The 20,497-nt window shown below is 45.5% G+C and overlaps 1 long non-coding RNA gene across 1 annotated transcript; it reads right to left on the reverse strand.

Annotated features, from left to right (window-relative positions):
- Positions 1-11,375: 11,375 nt before the first annotated feature.
- On the reverse strand, positions 11,376-20,165 carry LOC137858414 (uncharacterized). The gene is made up of 4 exons (XR_011097697.1): positions 17,942-20,165; positions 15,621-17,515; positions 15,340-15,460; positions 11,376-13,883 (listed from the first exon to the last, which is right to left on the reverse strand). It is a non-coding gene; the product is annotated as an uncharacterized lncRNA (long non-coding RNA).
- Positions 20,166-20,497: the final 332 nt, after the last annotated feature.

Here is a 20,497-nt window from a genome sequence, read left to right on the forward strand (position 1 = left end):
GTCAGGCAGCCCCTCGTTTGCAGTAGCTCCAGATATCCACGGAGAGTCACTGTGGGTCTACCAACACCCCAGGACAGTCTCCTCCACCAATCTGCTGCTGGGGTGGGGTGAGGCCGCTTGTGTTTGGAGCTGAAGGAATTTTTTAAAACAAGCTGGAAGAGTCTCATTTTTCCATGATGAGAGTCCCCTTTTCGTGGCTGGCATTGCTGCCCCACATACTTATACCATCAAATAGTGTTCATCTTTTTTTCCCCCTTCCTCCTCCTCTTCCCATCCTAGTAACGTGTCCTGAGTGGAACAAATAAGTCAAGAACATTTCAAAAAAGAGTAACTTGCATCTTATCCTTCACAAATAGCCAAGACTTACTTAGAGACATCCAAGTCTCCATGTCTGCGTATTGCTTCTTTCTATTCATTCATTTTTTTTTTTTTTTATTTTTTTTTTAATAATTTCACAAGTAATTTTTTAGCTCTACTAAACGAAAGATGGGGGAAATATCCAACGAAAACAGGGAGAACAGTAAGGACTTCAAGGAACGTGGCCATTATCCTCTGAACCATGACTTTCTGTCTTCAAACTTTGAGCAACATGAACCCAGAATGGGGAAACCAAAGCTAACTCTCATTTAACTCTACTCCCATGTAGTGACAGAAGCGAAAGACTTGTCTCAGGAGGTCTCAGAGTAAGCTGCTAACCCACTAGTCCTCATCCACAGGAACAAGTTGTTCAGGAAACTCGATTGTGTTTGTGAAAAATATCTGAACAGTCAATTGAAAATAATAAACCTGATTCTGTGTAGCTGCTTGTGCTTAAAAAGGTACATTTCTGGAGTATCTTCTGTGTCAGCATCTTCATCAGGAAGACTCAAGCAATGCCTATAGGAACCACAGCCATAAGCGAGAATTTTGCATGCCACTTTCCCTGTTTGTCTCAAAGCACCTTGACACAATCATTGGATTCATTCTGGAATCATTCTGGAACAAAGGGACACTGAAGAGTAAGTTTATCTGAGAAAAAAAGACATTTCTTACAGATTCCTTGGAACACCAAAGAAGGATTTCATGGGGCCATCCCATTCCAGGAAGCCTGCTGCAGCTCCAGATTGGAGGGCCAATTTCCCCTTTGAACATCTTTAGTGAAGAGCAGGGTTCCAGCTGCTGTTAACAGTGGTTAACTGAATAGCACAGGAGGTGTCCAAGCAATGCATTCACCTTGCAGTAATCCAGTACACAGTGTATCATGCCATTTCTTTTCCTCATTTTGCTGCTGTGTCTACAAGTACAAATCAGTGTTGCTTCTTATCCATGAAATAATCCTAAGACTTAGAGTTAATCCTTCAAATCCTAGAAATATGTCTATTTCTAGGTGTATCTGTCCCTGCAGAAGCTTTCTTCAGCAAGAATGCCAAAAATGTAAAAAGGAGGAGGGCACAGGCACAGACCTCTGTACCTCCCTCTTCTTCCTCACTGACTTGTGGACATTGACTTTTGTATGTAGTTCCCTGACCAAAAGACCTATTGATTTTTGACTTTATTTGTACACTTCTTGAACTTTTTAATGTCAAGCCAAAACCTTTTTCTGCAGCTTGACATGACCTTGTTCCCGTGAGTATTCTTGTATATCTTACAAAACCGCCTCGTATCACATCCTTTTCAACAAAAAGGCTAATTTGTGTCTTTCTCACCTACCTATGTATCCATTTTGATTTTTTTTTTTTTTTTTTAGGAATATTATCTTCACACCTATGGCATGGCTGGCCATATCTGGTCAGTACATGTATTAAGATATGGTATTCTAACATACAAGAACAACGAAGGTTTAGTATGTCTTGTTTACACACAAACTCAGAAAAAGTAACCTCAAAATGGAACACTTTTTTTTTATTTTTCTTTTTTTTTTTTTTTTTTTTTTTTCTGGATTTGTTGGGCTTTTTACAATCTTCTTTTACAACTATCTGAATTAAATGCCCAAGCTAGTTCTCTGTCATTGAGTTTTTGTTCTTCTGATTGGCATTCGAATGTAGGAAGCACTAGATGAAAAAGGACATGGAGCATTAACTTTTTGAGACAATATCAACATTGTTTTTGTTTAATCTTCCTTTTTTTGAAAGGAAAATCAAGAAGGGCAAAGACTTTTTTTTTTCCTATGCTCAGTGATCCTTTTTTGTACATAGTGCTTGGTTCTGTATGGAGGGCTGTCCAGGTGAAGAATCACTCCCCTTCACTCAGGAGAACCTCATCCACTATCTCTAACTTCTCTGTGGCTTCTGTTCCTAATCCAAGATAGTGTCTCAGTATTTATTATTTTTTTATTTTTTTCTCTTTACAGTGGAATTGCAAATCTCATGGAAACATATATATATACATATGTATATTTATATATATATATATCTTTTTTTTTTTTTTGCACAGAATGTGCATTGATGTGGATTAGTTGCTCATCCCCTATATATCTGACATAGATACTATTATTGTTGCTCACAGCGAATGCTGCATACTGAACAGACATTTAGTATTCAAACATATTTAAAATGGAGGGACAGGAAATGTGAGAAGATGAAGACCAGAAAGAGAAGAAAAAACCTGATCGATTTTCTGCTCTCCTCTGTGACTGCATAGAGTTTGAAGCAAAGGAGTCAGTCAGACACAGATGGCTATTTTTTCATTTACATCCCCTTGTATCACCAACCACGGGGCTTGTCGACCCCCATGGCCACACTCCCACACTTGTAGGCTTAAATGTGATACATGTGTATAGTTGTTATTTTCTAAACTGCATAGCTGCTATTTTTTTTTACATCTGAGTTGTAGTCCCCAGTAAAATGGAGACTTTTGGTTTTAAACCACATAAATCTGAAACAAGTTCATGTGACTGGTGTGGATTTCTGGAAAAATAGCTACTGTAGTTCCTTCGTGCCCCAACTGTCTGCAACTCCATCTACCCTTCATGTGTTTCTGAGGTTATATATTGGTCTCCAAGAGTCTTGTTTTCTAAATACGTTAAGAAGACCAAAGATGAGTCCAAGATTTTTAAGTTCTTAGTGAAAAAATGAACACTGGTTTTCAAATATTTTTAATTATGCTGTTGATAATCTCAGCATTTTCACTGACTAGAAACCAGACAGTGGAATTTACACCCTTTTATAGCTTCCATTCTCTGAAAATTCTTGTTTCCTAATTCAATTTGTACATGCACAGGTAATGTGTTTGTATGCCTTGCCCAAACAGGTAAAACCTTGCTCTTCTGAGGCTTGGGGTTGTAATTCTGATGTTTACCTTGCTCTCTTCCTTCACAATCTTAAGTTCTACAGTCTTGTAGACCCTGCAGACAAGGCTGCCTTCAGCCTTCACATCCTCATCCAGTTCTTACGTGTGTTCGAGTAGCAGGTCCAAAAGAACATCTAGTCAGTTCATTGACAACATCCAACCCCAAATTGCCTTTGAACAACTGAAGAAACCTCTTGTAAGAGTTATGCCCAGCCACATTGCCCTCCCAGCAGATAATGAGGTGGTTAAATTCAGTCTTGAGTACCTGGGCCTGTGTCTGTAAGGATTCCTCCGGGTTCCTAAGGAAAGCTTCATCCTCCTCCTCTTCTTCTGCAGCAGACACCTTTTAAAACATCACCCGTGCATTTACAGGCACTGCTGTGCCTGCTTCAAGGCCCAGTCAGCAATGATCTAACACACTCATGCATCTGTAAAAAGGGTACAAACCTGAGCAACAGCCCCCACTCTTCTTGCTGGTCTTGAATTGTGGTAAATGAGACACAAAGGACAATCTTTTCAAAGGAAAAGCAACGTTAATTTGACTCTGTGTTCTATCAGCATTTCCTGGGATTTCAGCCATTAAACCAACTGCTCCAGGATGTTTAGAAAGTCATCATGAACATAAAAGTGCAATCTGAGGCTTTGCATACTTTTTCCTATTTTAATATTCTGGTGTTATCTTTTAAGTCCCCTATGCTATTGCAATTCTTATTTACTTAACACCCATTTTTTATACACAGCATTTGTGTGCCCATAAATTTTTGTTTACTAGCACATAAAGAAGTACTGTTTGGAGTTCCCAGGAACTTGTTTTAAACAGCTTTGAGGATTTCCCAACCTACAGCATTACTGAAGCCTCGCCAGGTGCAGACCCAGGTCTATGACCACGTATTTTTCCATTAGAGCTCAAGATCCCCATAGGATGATATCCCAGAGACTCTGCATTGTTTGGACAAGGCAGTGCAAAGAAGAGCAGCCAGAATGGGAGGTGTTGGTTCCTCCTCTGGTCCTATACTGCACAAGCTCCAGAGGACCTTACAGGAGCCACCCTTAAAGCCACCAGCAGGGCATTGATGTGTTCCAGTTTTTGTTGCCATCTCCAGTATCAGGGTGACATTGACGCGGACTGCCAGCAGGACTGCAGGCCTCATGTCTAGCTGTGCTCAGGCAGCGCGGGCTTCCAGACCACGGCTAATCAACTTCCTGAAGTGCTTGTTTATGCTTCACTTGTGCAGAGACCCTTGCTCCAAGTTTTATTTCCTTGCTGCTCAAGATCTCATTTCCTGTGATCAGTTTAAGAAGTCTGTCTCAAATAAACGGCAGCGCTTCTCCAGAACTCCTATGGCAAGTTGTACTCGCTGCACATTTCCTTTGAATTCTTGACCATTTTGAAATGGAGACCATACTTGTAAACTTGTTACTACTTTGCCTTCAGAGCCAGACATCAGGCACATTTTCTACAGTCACCCTTTCTACAGTGTCCTAATGGCTCACCACTTCTATCTCCTAACAACTCTAACGCCAACCCTAACCCTTAACCTCAACCCCCTAACACCAATGTCACTAATAGTCTTGTCTATCACCAAACAGCCAGGCAGGTTTGCAGCCACAGGTCACAGACACAGGCAAGTACCACCTAGGATGACGCCTCCAATTTCACAAGCTGGGCAGTCTTCACAGAGACTCTAGCCATTAGACAGAGCTTCCAACTATGTATTTCTGAAAACCTGTCCCTCCTTGCAACTGTGCAATAGGTGGAAAAGGCAGGCAGTTTGCGAATACCCCTGTGCAAAGGCACCTAGGGACTACGGAAATATTCCCATTCAGCCTTCCTCTCTGTTGTGTGGTGTTGAGCTCAGCCATTTCAGTACCAGCTTAAGTGCAGGTGGGCGCAGCTCTCCCAGAGATGCCACCCAGCAGCAACACGTGTAGGTGAGTCCAGCCGTCCAAGGCGCGTGTGGGCAGAGAGCAAGACTGAAGCCCTTTCTCCCAGAACATTTTCCCTTTTACCACTTTCACAACCCGTGCTTTTTGACATCTCTTGCAGAGCATTTTTCCATTAAGCCAGGCAAGACCTTTGAGTCCCAAATCTTGCCAAATCAGTGGGAAGAGCCTCTGCAGAGTGAGGCAATTGCATTCCAGCTTCCTGGTGAGGCAGGACCCCGGGAGCAGCTAATGCCACTGCAACCTGCAGTACACGCTGGGTAATCCTGAACTATCTTTATGTAGCTTTCAGATGAGCTTTAGTTGCATAGCCCATGGTAGCGAAAGAGTTAAAAATGCGCATTTTTGGGTCTTCATGATGAAATACAGCAAGAGCAAAATGACCCAGCTGCATTTGTTTTATTTTCTTGTCACCAGAGAAACAAGAAGGAAAAATTTACAGTGGTGTTTCCATGAAATTAGGAGAAAAAAAGCCACATAGTTTATAGAGGAAACCTCACTCCCCTCCACAGTCTCTTACCAGTGATGGTTCAAAAAATGTACATTTTTGAACTTAGTCACATCCCGCCCCACCCTAGGTCCTTAGCTCCATGTACAAGAAAGAGATTTCAGTTTCCTTTTTCTGCCGATGAACTTCTATCTAAACATTTGCTTTTTTCACTGCTGGAGCCTGGAGGTACTGCCTCCCTATGAAATGACTACTCTGGCTAAGGTTACAAATAAAATATAGACTTTCTCTGTTAGATTTCAGCTAACTGTATGAATAATATTCCCTCAAGACATACTCATTATATTGAACCATAAATCTACTGGGGGACACTGTTCTGCAGTGAGTAATAGGTATAAATAGAAAGGAAAGGAATTAATTAGTGCCTTTGCCTGGGAAAAGAGGGGGCTGAAAGGGTTCAGATAGGAAAAAATAATAAAATAAAAAGGCTTTCCCCTTAATGTGGGGGTACAACAGGGCTGGGAGTAGACTGGCCCTGGTTGGAGTGACTTCCCTCAGGAGTCTGGTGGCCTGGCAAGGACACATTAGGGCTCAACAATTGAGCTGATTTATTTGAAATGCTAATCTTGTCTTTAATCCCAGCTTTGTTTCTCTGTAACCACACTGTTCTGCTGCCCTCAGGTCTTCAGCAAATGCTTCCAGTATCAACACTTCTATACAGATGAATCCTTGGGACAGATTATGTGTAATTCCCATTTCAAGGAGACCAGTAAAAAGGAATTAGAAAGGAAATATGCAAAAATCCTTGAAGCCACAAAGGGGACTTTTTTTTTTTTTTTTACTGGCTTTAGGAAACTCTGAGTCTTCCTAAGAGAAAATTTGGACTTCAAGGATGCAACTTGTAGTTAAAGACACTTACCAAAAGAAGGTATTACGTTTGGCTTCTTGGGAAACTCGAATCCTAACAACCTCCCAGAGAACTGAGCGTGGCTGTCCTTGTTTGGGATGCTTCAGCACACAGTGCCCTAGCGCAGATGTCAGGCTGAGCCCAGCTCAGTACTGAAGGCAGAAGGTAAGGTTTGTCAGCTCCTCCCGAGAGAGCCTTGCCTCTCAGGAGCACAAAGCCTCTGAAAACCCTTCCCTTGATTCTCTCCCCACCTATACATTAAGCTTCTAATTTTTATCTGAAAGAGGCTAAAGGAAAATATAATCCCCCTCCTTCCAAAAATACAGGAGCTTTTGGATGCAGGTAGAAAGGAGGCCAACGAGGGTTGAGAAGAGGAGCTGATTAATGCACACATTAGCTGATGGATCCCAGCTGGAGCCAGATGTACTGACTGAAACTAAATGAATTTAGAGTCACAGGGTCATAGAATTTACTGGATTCCTCCTTTTTATACTTTATATTGTATTCCCCTAAAATTCACAGGGGGAAAAAAAAAAAGGAAAAAAAAACAAACCCTGACTTTCACTGGGATTCACTACTGCTGTCACAATGGAAGCAAGAAGTGTAGCCAGTGAGGGGCATTTGTCCTCTCTAGCAGGTAAAGCAGGTGTGAAGATTTGCATGTCTCCTTTTGAGGACTGCTATTGCTGCTTCTCTTGCATTGACAGAAACTGACACTTTAAAACAGAAAACAGGGAGTGAAACAGAAATCCATGGATCTGTTGTCTTGCCTAAGCCTGACAACAAGCTGTGAGATAACTCACAGTAGCTATGTCACTAGAGGTACAGAAGACACTGCACAGGTGAACCACATCAACAAGTAAGACTGAACATTAATCTCCCTGGTGTTTCTGCAGTGGTGACAACTATTTCTAGCTACTTACTGACAACATTGCCACCCAAACCCTCTGGAAGATGAGTGAAGTCCTGGAGCAAGGGTTTCCATCAAGACCTCATTCATGACCTGAATGCAAGGCTGAATTTGCCACAGGAAAAACTACTAATAAAGACAATTTGCAGCTAATTTGTGTCTTGCTGAGAGGGTATGTCAGGAGATGTGCCTCCAGCTGGAGCACAGGGAACGAGCTGTTCCTCAGCTGTGAAGCTTTTCCACTGTTCAACGCTGCTGCTTTCCACGTATTTGATGTGATTCCAGGGAACCCTCCAGAGCTCCCAACTTCCCAGCCCAGCTCCTCAGGTCACGTACAGCAGAGCAGGGTGCATGTGCTCTTGGCACAACATGTAACACCTCCTCTTCCCCTACAATACTCCAGTTTTTGCTCTAGCATAAAACATCAGAGGGCCTCATCTCATTTGTAGCTATAATCTGATGATCAAGAAATGTATAGCTCTATAATGAAGATTCCTCTCAGCCAAAGACAACACTGCAATAAAACTCTATCATCAGTGAACCTGCTATGACTGACAAGGAAATGACATTTCCACCAAGTGTCGTAAAAATTCAAACAGGAGATTTATGCACACAAGAAATATAATACCATTAGATACGTCAGTGTTAAAAAAAAATAAAAATAAAATAAAAAAACTCTTCTGTGACCTGGTTCCAAGGTCCTCCTGCAAAGCAAACCTAATGGGTCACATTATTAATGTGTTACTGAGACAAAACAAGCAAAGCAAGTCAGCAATAGAGAGGTACAGAAGGACGGCAGTATTGCCACTATTCCCTTGATTCTTTTTTGACAATACCTTAAACAAGCCCAAGAAATCAGGGTCACAAGAAAGTTAAAAGATTTTTGCTGGGGATTTGACATATTCTGTTACCTGTTTAACTGAATGCCCACGTCCTTCATTTGAGCATTAATTTGAACCCAACTTGCAACATCAAATGAAGTAATTTTGATCACCTGCTAGTGATAAGTAGCACCTTGTGTTTAAACTACTTCTCCTTAAGACTGCCAGTGGAACATAAATGCTTATCTCCAGCCCAAACAGGCTTGAGATTTTCCAGCTCTAGTGTGTGATAAACAAAATTAACACTGGGGAGGTGAAAGTGCAGGCATGCACTCACTCACTTTCTTTGACATACAGCTCAGGGTCCTGAAATGGTTGGCCTTACCTCCCTGAGCGCCTTGGTGTGCAGCAGCACAACTAGCGTAACTGCATTAAAAACGTGCCATTTCTCCAGACCTGGTCCAAGGCCTAAGGAAGTCACAATGTAAATAGGTTGTGCCTATCCTAAAAACGCGGCAGTGATCGTGTCAGGCTCAACACTCTGCATTCAGGAAGATTTTAAAGGTTTAGCAGTTGAACAGTGTGTTAGGTCAGGCAAACACGAACATCCTTCAAAGCAGCCTGCTCATACTTGCACTCTTCCCCACCTCATGAAGGCAGATTCGATGTCCTTTCTGTAGGATACATAAAACTAAAAGGCACTTCTGTGATCAAGATATAGCATAGTCCACACGCATAGAGGCAAAAGGACAAGCACAATGAGAAAGATGAAAGGTAGAAAGGGTCTAGAAAAGGGAAATGGGGAAGGAAGGATTTGTGGAAGTCACTGGAAACCCTGTGGGGAAATCAGCCTCCCACGTTCCTTCTGGAGAATCCAGATAATTGAAGGCTGTGGGAATGCTTTACAGAAAACCCCAGACCAGGGGTGATTAAGTTCTCCAGACCTCTCATCAGCAACACATGGATCCCATCAAGAGACCGCTGCTTTGGCCGGCAGTGAGAAGTCTCCTCAGGGGGAGGACTGGGGCTTGCCTGCATCTGATAGCAGGAGACAGCAGGGAGCAGTTTTTTTTTTTTACAAAGCCTCTGCCATGTTTCATCTCTGCGAGCAAATATCAAGCTCACCTCTGGTCTGGGGTTTTGCTGTTGAAACCCTTGATAAGAGATATGAGCAGCACCAGGTCTGTTTGCTGCGCTGCAGCCTTGGTGTAGGTGCTGCAGCCACCGCAGGAACCCCTGTGCACTCCTTGCCCACCGGCAGTGAGAGCAGGGATGAGCAACAGAGGTTGTGGAGCACACCACAGAGGAACCAAAAATGCCAGTCATGGTTAGAGCTTGGGTTTGCTACATCTGAGCTGCTGAGGTCAGTGTGCAGCACCGGCCCCTGCTGCAGTAGCGTCACCCCAAATTAAGAGTCTTGCTCTCGGGGAGAACTTGTTTCCAGAGCCAGCAGCTGCTTTCACACAGCCTGAAGCCCATGTTCCATGGGAACACATATTTCAGAGCCATCGTTTGAACACAGAATCACTATAAATTCCTCCAACATCATCACAGCTTTAACTTATACCTGCTCTGCTCTATGCTTCCTTCCAGACAGTTTGGCCTGACAGGGTAACAACATGTGCACACGCTCTGTAAAACAACAACCCGCACCCTAGAAAACACTGGAACTGAGAGGGCTACAAGTCTGAACACAGACACATGGCAATATCCATACCTCATCCCCCCAGAGCAGGGTAGAGAGCTTATGGTGATTTTAAATGGCTCCCATCTTCTCTTCAAGCGTTATCATAACACAGGCCTGAAAGCCAAGAGCTATAGACAGGAGTTCATCAACAGGTCCGGGCAGTAATAACACATTTGTTCTTCCCACAGTGGCTCTAATCACAACCAGGGCTCTTCTGGACAGAGGAGCTGAATGCTTTGATTGTAGAGGGATTGGCTCTGGCAAAGATTAGGCTCTTTGGCTGGAAAAATCAATGTTCTGTATTCAAAAGATTTCTCCAGAAATCACATATTTCTACAGAATACCTAGAACTGAGCCAAACATTTGAAAGGAAACATTTCAGACACGGAGAGGTTATCCATAACCTGCTGAAGAGTGGGAGCTGCCAGTCTAGTGCTGCAGTCTTTGCCCCTTTTCTACCTTGCCAGGGCTGGGAAGGGAGTCCCACCCTTCAAACAGCTATGTATGGCATCTCAGCCCAGGTTTCACTTACTTCATTTCCACAAAAGTCCATGGAGCGTGAGCAAAAAGCACGGGGATTTCAGTGCCTAGCTGAAGTCTCGCTTAAGCGAAAGATCAGTGATTTTTCCAACCCAGTGCTCTGGGTTAGGAAAAGATAGATATTATTTTGCTCAGTCGTTCTCAGCCCACTCCTACATGAGCAACCACAGCCTCTCTTCCCAGAGGCCAGCAGGGAGCATGTAGGCTTTCCTCCCGTTCCCCATTTGGCTGCTGGTGTGCTCAGCCTCGGAGGTCACCAGCTCTGCCTGCAGGGCTGGGCACAGCACCTGGCTGCTCCTGGTGGCCAGCGGGGACCAGCAGGGCAAACGGCTGCGGCTTTCTCCTCCACAGCATCTCGGAGCCCCAGGCAGGGAAAATATTGATAACAGCAATGACATTCGTGCTGCTGTCACCAGGTGGGCACAGCACCCACTTCTGGCCAAAATGATCCCTAATCAGTCCCTTGGGCCTCCTGGGGGGTGCGCTCCCATAAAGAGATGCTTGAAACATGCACTCTGAGCACACAGATCTGGTTTCTTCTAATGTAAATCTATGGCCTCCCTCTTTGGAGGCTTTCCATTTGTGTGGAGACTGGAGGCAAAGGGAAATAAAAATCCCCTGCCTTAAATGGAAACATTTGCGAGGAACGGGGTAAGATCAGCTGCCAAGTTACTTACTGCAGTATGACTAAGCAGCAAAATCAGTGCAAGATACTGGACTTTCTGTAAGCTGCTGATCTTTCACACAGACAAGAAACACGCAGCTCGCCCCTGCTCCTCTCTCCAACCCTGGACAAAGCATGGTGATAGGCATAGCTCTGGCAGAGACCATTCAGGTTCGGAAAGAAAATGAACAAAAATATTCAGATAAGAAAATTATTTTTTAATTCGGCAAAGAGTTCCTTGCAACACTGTACTAAAATCACTTGCTTACTAAATTTCTTCTAACACAGCAGTGAAAACTATCAGGCCTTTATTCACTGAAACAATTTTTTACATATAGGACTTATATTTCAAATGTTTTACCACAATAAAGGCTTTTTTGACTCTTCCAGTGCAAATTTTCTGGAAAAGATGTCCGAAGTAATACATCTATTTTTACTAATGTGACACATATGTCCTTTTCTGTGGATAACAAGCAATCACTAGTTAAAGAGCAATAAAAAACTGTGTTTGTGGGTCATCTTCAGCTGTGAGCACTTCAGTTCCAGCTTCACAACTGCACAGTGAACATGTGCTTCAAATCAGGCTCTCAAAATCAATTGAGTGTAAAAAACTGATCAACGTAGGCTTGATTGAGCTATCTGAGCCCACAGAAATATATTATAACAGTTTACCAGGGCTGAATGGTAGCATCTGCTCTTACGATCACAAGTATCCATGCCCATCTGAAACAGGCACCACGATGTCCTTTGTAGCCAGTGCAGTGAAATGGGGATTGTATGGGCCAGTTTGTCACCTTCTGGCATGTCTGACAGGGCTCCAGTTGATTTTACTCCAGACATGCTTATTGTCCCTTTTACGGAAAGATCCAGACTGATTAGATTAGATGGAGACTTCAACGAAGATAGCTCAAGCTATAGGAAATAAATAATCTCCAAATGACTTATATAGACAAAGGCACCTATCCTGGCAGTGACGCACAGCATTCAGCTAGTATAGGTGACCCAGCAGAGTGCTCCTTTGCTCCTGCACAATGAAGGAAGAACAGACAACATCAGGCCAGAAGTGTGTCTGAACAGAAGCTTGGCTTCATGACACATCACTGTCTTTGGCTTGTGTCCCCCATGCACCCAGGCTGCTTTCCCCAGGGAAAACAGGGGAAGGCATTCAGTGCCTAATTCTCCTACAGCCTTAAGTCATGGTCTTGGGCAAACTCGTAATGTCTGTGTTTTGCAATTCCTCACCAGCAAGATAGCTCCTATAAAGTGTTTATCTCTCTTTTCTTTACCTAATAAAGTCATCAGACATCACAGTCAACAAATATTATACAAACACATTAATTTACTAAGTTGTTTTTTGTATCTTCCGGCATTACCTGGAGACCAGGCACAAGACAACCAGAAACTGCTCTGATTTCAAAACAGAAGAGTTTGAATTGTGCAACACCTCCTGGGCAACAAGCACCCCAATAATTCTGAGGATCCTGACACGGTCATTGCTGTTCTTACTGTGCAGGCCCTTCTGTATTATAGTTTCTCGTGGCACATTGTCTCCTCGTGTGAATTCCCCTCCCTACACTAAAGGGGATACAGAAAGGCTGCCTAGCCAGCACACTTTTTGCCTTCAGTGCTTGAGTGGTCCCTGTTTGCCAGCCAGACGGCGTCTGCCGGGTGACACAGCTCCAGAGATGTGGCAATGCCGTAACTGACTCACTGCTTGCTTGTGCAGCGCTTACCATCACAGTGCTCTTTTTGTCTGTCTTGCCGTGTGCATTAGGGGCTTCCCAGACCCTACATGCATAAAGTTTTGGGCCCTAGGGAACCCAAATGTGCAGGAAATCCCAAATCCCTTGAGATTATGCAAAAGGAGTGGCTCCATTTGGGTTGGACAGCACCGCATCCCCAGGGCCTGCCTGCTTGCAGATGAGCTGGACAAACTGCCAGCTTGCACAGCAAGGGGACAGCGTGGGCAGAATCGTGAGACACCAACTGAAACTGGAAACCCCTGGGAGACTCAGAGACTCTAGGCCAGGTTGCAGGGCTCTCACAAGCTCAGAGCACACTTGGCCTCAGAGCAGTGTTGCTATCGCTGCGTGCAGCCCTCCTCCTGCACTGAGGAGCTGCAGGAAGGGGCCTGTGAGACCCAGGGGCGTTGAACAGGGAAATTACACCAGCTTAGCCTGCTCCCACCTTGCCCCACACGGTCATCTGCCTCCTTGCTGCCACAGCCAGTAAAACCAACACCAATTTCCTCCACAAATCATCCTGGTGTTAAATCTCAGCTGGGTGGCTCGAGGGAGGAGCTGGCTGCTTCATTACGGGAAGTAACATTCAGCGCTGCATTAACAGGGCAGGGGGAAGGAAAAGGGGCCTTGGACATGTGCTATGCGTTGGGTACAAAGTGTTCGGTCAAGCCCATGGGGGCTTTGCCAGCTGTGCGCCATGAATGACACATCCAGCAGGACTCAGGGGCAGTGCTGGGCTGGCTCAGCACGCTGCTACGGCGGGTTTCGGCTCAGCAACCCACCACATGCTCGTGTTCCTCCCCCCCCCCCCGACCCCTTTTGACACACTTTTCAAAGGAGCTGCGGGGATCCAGATGGGAGGCGTCCAGCCGCCCGCGGCTACGTGCGTGCCCAGCGCTTCCACGCCGGCCAGAAAAGCTGACGGCCTGATCTTTATCCAGGACTGGCTTGCCCTAGAAAATCAGAAAAGCAACGCGCTGTTTTTACAAGCTGCCTTTGAAAAATCTCATGTACTTCAGGTCCCGTGGAAAACACTGTATGTAGCTGTGTTTCGCTCTCACATTAGGCAAGACATAATATTATATGCAGGGATAACTTTATTGCCAGAGGTACTATCAGAAACCCAGAATCCTCAGGAGCACTCTGGGCTTAATTTCCCATTTATGCAGAAATACACGTGACTCAAAGCAGCAAATGCTTTGAGGCTGCCGAGGGCCTGGATTCTTTAGGGTAAGAGAGGGATTTGTGGGGATTTCAGGAGCTATTGACAAGCACTTTGAGCTAATATCCATGAGTATGAAGGTCTGAACTGCTGCCTAGAACAGAGCCAGGAGAGAAACCCCAGCCAGGACCTGACAGAGATGCCTTTTCTCCAGGCTTATGGAGCAGTGAGGAGCTGGGTTCTAGGTGCTAACCTGGCACACTTATTCCTGCACTGTTTGCTTTATCCTATGCCATGGAAAACGGTCTCAGTCTGACTGCAAGAGATGCATTTGTACTGTTGCAGAAAGCCCTTCATGGTTTACAGCAGTGCATGGGGTTTGAGACACCAGGAGGAGTCAATCCCCCTGCCCTGCCACAGGAAAAGCTTGTTTCCAAAAAACAGGGCAGCAGGGAAGGTGCTGAGATCACCCAGAGGAAGGACAGGCTCTCCCAGGGAGGGAGCTTGGGCAGGACGGGGGCTTTGCCTGTCCCAGGTGTGTGCCTGCTTTGGGGCTCCCTGCTCGCTGTATTTCATTTCACAGCTGCGCCTTGCCGTGCATGTCTGCGGGTGCATTCCTGTGCATGCAGCTGCGTGGTCTGGCAGCTCCAGCTCTCTTCGGCTCCTTTCCGTGGAAGGATGCAATTTATTTGCTCTTGTCAAGCACCTCCTGGCCTTGCCTCTGCGACTGCGAGCAGTATTAGGCATGTATTTTCTGGGATGCCAGCTCAGATTTCAACCTTCAGCTTCGAAAATGACTTGTTGCTGGCTGTGAATAGCGTGCTATTGAAGATGGCTAACTGAGCATAGCCTATTGATCCGCATGTAAAACAGAGGTTGCCTTCCACAGCTTGCTTGGGCCAGTTAATTGCTTCAAAGCTGCCTGTATACAGACAGCTTGTGCCTTAATGCCTTTCCAGTCTCTAGGACAACCGTGCAAAACAGTCTCGAGGATCTCACTTTTCCTTGCCAGAAGCCGAGTTTTGGTTATTAAGTCATTACACAGGGGCTTGGAAAAGCTTTGTCCTGTCCCTGCAAGACCACGGAGGCAGCCAGGGACATGGGGGACCCGACTGACAGACAACCATGGGCTCATCTTTTTGGGTAGAGGTCTCAAAATTAGACAAGAGATATTTAGGTTGGACACTAGGACGTGTTTGCCGAACCTGACAGGGGAACAAATATGCGGTTTGTGTGGCAAAACATACCTTTAAGTGAGAAAATGAGCTAAATGACCTCTTGAAGTCTCTTCATGGTTTATTTCTAGGTGCTTCTGTGACTAAAGAAATCTAAGTTTGGTGAGGCACTAGCTGCTATTTGGCTTGCAGACTGTGAAAAACAGAATAAAGAAAAAAGGTCTTAAGCTCATGCCTATACGAGGACTGCTAAAATGTGTGCTTTATGAAGCCAGTTCAGATGATGGTGTCGGGAACATGGCTTCCCAAGGTGTTATTTATTTGTTTATTTATTTTCCCGACGGAAAACTTACTCTGGTTTCTTGCAATTGCTGGGAGGCATTGTGTGTCCCCGATGTGTCTGGAGAGCTGAAGGACTTTCATTTTCTGCTTGTTCCATTCAAACAGTCATCGCAGCCAGTCCAACCTCTTCTCACAGGAGTTAACATTTGTGTTGTTCAAACTCTAGACAGGTCTGTTGTTGGGGGATGTGAAAACACCTGCCAGGAGGTGAAGGATTTGATGTAAAATGCATCAGTATCTTTGTGCCTTTTCTTTTTTTTTTTTTTTTTTTTTTTTTTTTTTTTGACCATTTTGTTGTACGGGACCAGGTTAGGACTTTGACTCTTTGTGCCAGCCCAAGACAAAAAATACTCATCAACGCATTGGAATTTCCCGTGGGTTGGAAATTCTGATTTTTTTTTTCTCCTTCAGCTCTTCTTGGCATCACCTCACCAACCTGACTGTCACTGTGCAGCATCCCAGCAGCAAGACAGACAGAAAACACGCTGTGCAACTTGGCTGAGCAGGAAGGAATCTCTGCGGCTGGTGTCTGACATAAGGAGACAGCCTCATGTCATGTTTCAGAGAGATGGAGAAATTAGCGGGCTTACAGGTGTCGTGATTTTCAGGATATCCGGAAAAGAGATCAGTGGGGTGCACAGAGGTGACCAAGAAGTTGTGCTCCATGAGGGCAGAGGAGCTGTAAAACAGTACAGCAGTCAGGCACCATTTCTGCTGTAGCAAACAGAGGCTCAGCTTCGTTGCCATTTTGACACTAATCCAAAGGAGTGTCCAAAGCAGATTTCTTGGCTCCAGGACACAGTCAGAGGGCAGCACAGTCTGTGCCTGTGTTACAGGCGAAGAAGGACTGTAACATGAAACATCTTATTTCAAGAAATAATTAATCTCCTTTTTTTTTTTTTTACCCGAAACACTAACTCATCTTATTTCAATAAATAATTAATCTCTCTTTTTTTTTTTTTTTTCTCCAGAAAAAAAAAAGTACTATAACCAAAAATTGTCCTTGGCCAGAAAGGAATCAGAAATTTCTCCAGAAGCATAGCAGGGGTGGGATGTGTCTGCATTGCCTCCAGCTTCTGTTTTATCATTCTTTTTCCCTTTTAATATATTACTATCAAGAAGAGATTCCCCAGCTGTGTTTTGTGCTTGGTTCAGCAGCTTGCATGTTAAACACCAGCATTTCCAGTGGGATGAACGACAAAGACAAGCAGTGTTTCCTGCGGGTGCCTGCAGCAATGGGTGGGATGGGGACTGATGCTTTGCTGAGACAGGCTAATGGAGTGTCTGCAGCCATGTGTCATGGGATAAGTGGTGCCGAGCATTTTGTTCCCTGCTGGAAAGGCTGTGTGGCTGTCTCACCATGCTTCATGGGAGGTTTTAAGGCCCTCAGGTCTCCAGGACTTCTCTCAGCCGCTCCCGTGTGCCTGCAATGCCCTGGGTCCACAGCACCTCTCAGCAGAGTGGAGCACTTCGAGTGGGTTTGCCTTATGGCAGGGTTAGCAGGTAGCTGAAAATGAGCACTTGCATATCAAGCGGCATGCAATTACTAAGCAGAATGAGAAGTTTGCTAACAGCAGCTCTAGCTTCTGCAGAATGAGCTGTTTTAATAGTTCCTTTTGCCAAGCTTCTGTTTGTGAACTGATTTTCCTCACCCCCAAAGATCCACAAGTGTGAGAAACTAAATGAAGCAGAAAGACAAAAAAAAAAAAAAAAGAAAAGAAAAAAGAAATTAAACAGCAAAAATTACTCATCTCAGAGGTAAATCTACAGTCCTCTGGAGTCATCTCTTTGCTTCTTGGAGAGGCAGAGAGGCAACTGCTGGGCCGGCTGGCTGTGGCTTCCCTCCTGCCATATGCCCTCCGGAGCCTTTCATTGCCACGAGTCCCAAGAGTTCTTCTCCAGCTTGCTGTGGGTGATGCAGGTATTAGGCTGATGCGACATATTATTTCTGCAAAAAAGCAGGGAAAGCATACACTGTGCAGCCAGCCTGATCTCCTGACAAACAGTGAGGATGCAATTTGAGGAGAAAGACCCCGGCAGAGCATGCTTATTGCTTGCTTCTTGCCTGTGAGCTTGGCTACAGGCGAGCAAGGAAGACACTTGAAGAGCCAACCCAAGATTCATTGTTTACCTAACTAACATCTTCTCAGCCTAACCAGAACACTACAAGCATCTAATTTAGTCCAGTTACTTATAATCCAAATGACTTAATTCTCAATGGGAATTAGCAGTAGCTGAAGCTGCAATGGGCAAGTCTCCCAGAGCCACGCCACGTGATGTTCCTGCATCCCGTGCATTGCTAGGGGAGGCATCAGCTTCTCGAGTCCTTTACCTGGAGAAGGATGGTGATGATACCATGTGCTGGGGCACGTCTTCCTCCGTGGTCTTGAGTCCACTCAGAATCTCTTTTGTGTGTCAATCCTGTATTTCTTAATGGGTTCCAGCCTTTCTTCTGCTCTTTGCCTACAAGCTTACATGGTGGAGGGCCATGCAATTGGACAAACACAATACAAAACTCAAACTAAAACACATTTGAGAATAACATAGTTAAAACAAGTCCCGAAACACAGGATAAGCAAGAGGCATTTGAACATTCAGTTATTTTGCTAGAGGCTAGACCATGGTCCTCTGCTCCCTAGATTAATTGTAGGCACTGAAATAGCTATTAAATAATCTTGAATAAGCAGTTCAAAATCATCCTAGAGCAGATACTTATTGTCATACAGCTTGAGGTCTTGCACCAGCGTCATTAACAGCAATTTGGCTGAGCTACAGGGCTGCAGGCTGGGGGAAGAGTTGCCCTGACGCACTTGTGAAGTGGTCTCAAACCACCAGCAGCAAGGAAAGAGCAGACAAGCCCACGGAGAAGAGGAATCCTTTGCAAGGACTGTTCTCAGGAGTGATAAAACTCTTCTGCAGCTGGCTGCACCAACCTCAAGGACTGTTTGCAATCTCCCCCCCTCAACTTTCTGCTTTGTCCTTTAGGATTGCAGCCCTGTGCTGTCCCAGCCTGCTGTGCTGCTGGGATTTTTTCATGTGTATTTTTTAGGGTATGTGTTTCAGGAGTCCCATCAGACTGATACAGCAGCCTCGGAGATGCCCTCCTCCTCAAGCCATCACCTTCCCACAAAGGGCTGTGAATCAGCATTGCCTCAAATGAGGAGTGTTTAGTCAGAGGAAAACACAAATATGGCCCAAATTCTGTCGTTGTTACATAAACCCCCTTGCTGAACATCTGGAGAACATCTGAAGTTTAACAAAGCAGGCCTGCAGGCAGAGGCATTTTTGGCCTTCCCCGTAATGGAAGCATAAAAAATGAGAATGAAAGAATGGGAGTAAATATAACCAGAAATGGAAGACAAAATGGGCCCAGCATACAGGGGCCAACTCTGGCTCAAACACTTGACAAGGGCTCCTGTGATCCTGCCTGGACAGCACACAAGCGTGGGGAGAGAGAAGGCAACAGCTGTAAATGCCACACATTGGGTGCTGCTGGAAAACCCTTGCTGGTCCCTGTTTTCTGGGGAAGCCAGCTTCCCGGCAGGCCCTGTTTAAAATGGAGCTTTTTCTGGGAAAATGGCAGCTTAAAGGAAATGCTCAGTTTTTCTCTTGGGAAAACTGACAAACACTTCAAAACTGAGACTTGGAAACCGAAAGTGTTTGCTCATTTGGGATGTTCTTCCACGTTTCATAAAAGTGAAGAAGCAAGGGCATGGTTAAGGGTGGAAAGAAGCTCACGGGAGCAGGAAAAATCCCTCCTGCCACCCTTTATTTTTTCAGCTTAAAGCAGAGACAAAGTGCTGCAACCAGCCCAAGAGAAGAGTGAGTTTTCCCCAGCTTTTCCTAGGTGTCTCTTACATTGCTCCATTTCGTGTAGCCTGGGGGACAGGGTGGCACAAAGCCTCTCTGAGCCCCTGGAGAGAGGCTGAGCATCCCTCAGGATGAGGGGCAGCCTCGTCCCCTTCCCTACCACCTGCTGCCGTGGCTGCGGCTGAGCATGTGGTTCCTATTAGTGCAGGGAGGGAGCCCGAGGGGGGGTTCAGGCCTTTCCCAGCCCCCAGCTCTGCTCCTTGCTGTCACTGGTGCTGGCTCTGACCACCCCCCAGCAAGCTCCAGAGGCAGGGGTGGGTAGGTGATGCAGTCTCTGTACCCTGCTCCCCTCCTTCGCCAGTGAATCACGCAGAGGATGGCAGCAGGCCTCAAGGAATACTTCTACAATAGCAGCCTTTATTAGTGCAGACGTGAAGGCTTTTTTCCTAGCGTCCTGGGGAGAGGAGGCAGGACATCTGACACAAATGCCTCCAGAGAGAGGGCACCACGCGAAGCGCAGCCACGCTCAGAGCCTCCCCAGAGGTGCTCCTCAGAGTTTCCAGCTGCAACCAAGGTGTGCCCAGTGCTGCCAGAGACCCTGCACACGTCAGCTGAGGTGCTTGGCCAAAAGAAGGCATGGGTGAGAGGAGAAAGTGAGACAAGGGAGGGAGCAAGGCAGAGCCTCTCTGCTGCAGAAACACGATGGGAATGCAGCCCAGTGACTAGGGAGCAAGTGGCTTTGGGTGCATGCAAAAAGAAAGGTTGCAATGAGCCCCCAGGACACGCAGCTCTCCCCAAGACAGGCACATTTTAGAGCTGCTTTTGGCTGTAAAACAAATGTCTAGGGAGCACCAAGGCTGGTAAAGCTGGATGAGATGTTCAATACCTTCACCACAAGCCCCGTCTGTTGAGCAGAGTCCCCACCTGCCCCGAAAATGAGGCACTAAGGATAGACCCCAAACATAAGGAGAAAGCAAACACAGATTACTTCTTCACCTGATGGTCTCCGTCTCTGCACCAGCAAGGAATGGTCTGCTGGAAAATGGGTCCAAATTGTGCAGTTTAGGAACAGGCTGTG

Source organism: Anas acuta, chromosome 6 (genome assembly GCF_963932015.1).
Source record: "Anas acuta chromosome 6, bAnaAcu1.1, whole genome shotgun sequence".
In the NCBI taxonomy this organism is placed as follows: Eukaryota; Metazoa; Chordata; class Aves; order Anseriformes; family Anatidae; genus Anas; species Anas acuta.